Raw genomic sequence first — 2,356 nt, forward strand, 5'->3', positions numbered from 1 at the left:
TGACTCTATTTCCCAAGCTTGTTATTTCATTTTTCAACTCTTGCAGTGTGTTCTTTATCTCCAGAAGGTCTATTTGGGTCTTTTTGAGGGTTTCAATCTCCTTGCTAAAGAACTCATTCTGCTTATCTAGTTGTTTTTTCAGTTCCTGAAATTGTTGATATGATTCATTTTGGATCTCACTGAGTTTTTTCCGAAGTACCATCCTGAATTCTCTGTCATTTAAGTCATATACTTCTATGTCTGTAAGCTTATTTTCTGGAGATTTTTCTCTTTCTTTCTCAGATGCCTTGTCACCTTGGTAATTCATGATGTTTAATGGATTCTTTCTTCTCCTGGGAATTAATGGAAATGTCTTCTGCTTTTTCTTTGTTTTTCCAGAAAGAAGATTTATTATATAATGGTCCCTAGCCTGTTGCAAATTAGGTGTTTTTCTTTTGGTTTCCAGTAGGTGGCGTCTAAGCCTCTTGGATCTCTGTTTTATATAAAGTGTTAATAATGTCTTTTTTCCCTTATAGATGTTTAATCATGCTCGCTACCCTCAGTCTCAGTTCCTGTCAATATTAGTGACAGTTCTGGTAGTGTTTGCTCAGATTTCCCTGGGGCTCCGCACCGGGGTCGTCTCGGAGGATATGGGGGGAGGGGTCCTCTGGGTTGGGGGTTGGAAGCTGCGGCTCAGCCTCAGTTTTGTAGCTGTGGTAAAAATCAACTGTTGTTTCTCTTCCATCCTTGCTTTTCTGCCGTCCCTGTTTCTCTGCCTTCTGCCCTGATGAATGGGCACTGCCCCCTGGCCGCGTGGAGCTCACAGCTTTCCCAGGCAGGGCTGTTCAGGGAACTCGCTGCTCCTTCTACCCTCCCCCTCCTCCTATAAGGAGCTTCTGCTGCGAGAGAGGCAGCTTCTTTGTTTCTCCCAGTCCCCCAACCGACACCCGGGGTTCTGACCTGTGGTAGCTCTTATGCGCAGATCCCATGCTCAGACGTGCTGGTGTGCAGTTTGGGTGTTTTTTATTGATTTTTAGGTGTTCAGCTTATTGTTGTTTCAGGAGGAGAGATCTGGGAACATCTCTCACGCCGCCATGTTTAATCCAATCTCCCAAATAAGCATTTCTTAAAAAAAAAAAAAATAGAATAAAACATATATATCTACGCAGATATGGGAAAAACCAGTGTCCTCAAACCAGCTGATGGTGCATTTGGCTTTCTAGATAGAAGCACAGTGCCCAGAATGGGGGAATGGGTTGTCCTGTGACTCTTGCTCTGGTTAGAACACTCCTGGAATTCTGAGTTTCCCGTGGTTGACACACACACTTATCCATGGGAAAGTGACGGGAGAGTACAGGGACTTCAGAATATGTCATTTGGGAAATGGCTGAGGGAAGTTGGGAGGGGATCACGGTGGTCGTTCACAAATATTTGAAGGGCTATTGTATGAAGAGGTATTAGACCTGTTCCCCCTACGGACAGGGGGCCGGGGGTTGGTGAGTGTGCACCAGACACACTTTGACTCAGGATGAGAGAGATTTGTCACAGTAAAGTACGTTTCCTTGGAAAATTTCGGGTTTACTGGCAGAGTTCAGGCAGGGGCTGGATGTCTGAAAAATTGTCACAGGGATTTTTTATTTTGAATGTTACAAGGGCAGAGCTTGACGTGGTCTCTCACTATCACATTTCCTTAGGTATTATGAAAATAGCTCTCTGAAATGTGACATTACTCTGCGATGCAGGATGAGCTCTGACAGTTACTTCCAGGCATTGTGGATGGCGAGTCTCCTGTCTAATCTGTGACTTGGATTTCTTTCACCCTCTTTGCCACCTTTCTCCCTTCGCCTTTGCTGGTGAGAACGCGAAGATTAAGTGCATTTACTAATCATGGCTACAAGGTGGCAGCGCTGCCCCGCCGGTGTTTCCTAAGAACTCTACCCGGATGTGGAGAAGTCTGAGAGCCAGGGTTAGGATTAGGAAAACGGCACAAACGAAGTGAATGGGTAACCCGTCCCTCCCCCAGTGAAGTGACAGAGTTGAGTTGAGGCGAATCTAAAATCATTGCATTTTAGAACTTGAAGACACTTTAGAGTATCTCACCCTCTGATGTGCTTACAGATCCCTTGAGGGTCTTGTTTAAATGAAGACCTGATCCTACTGGTGGCGCCTGAGATTTTTCATTTCTAATAAGATTTTGGATGATGCTGTTGCTGCTGGTCAGTGGACCACGTTTTTTGAGTAGCAAAGCTTTTGGGATCATTTAGAGATTAATTCTCGCTTTACCCGATTTATGGATGAAGAGAAACAAGTCTGGAGGGAGAATGTGACTTGCCTAACAGTCATGACCTTGGTGTATAACTTTTCGCATTGAAACCCA

Source organism: Pteropus vampyrus, unplaced genomic scaffold (genome assembly GCF_000151845.1).
Source record: "Pteropus vampyrus isolate Shadow unplaced genomic scaffold, Pvam_2.0 Scaffold490, whole genome shotgun sequence".
Classification (NCBI taxonomy): domain Eukaryota; kingdom Metazoa; phylum Chordata; class Mammalia; order Chiroptera; family Pteropodidae; genus Pteropus; species Pteropus vampyrus.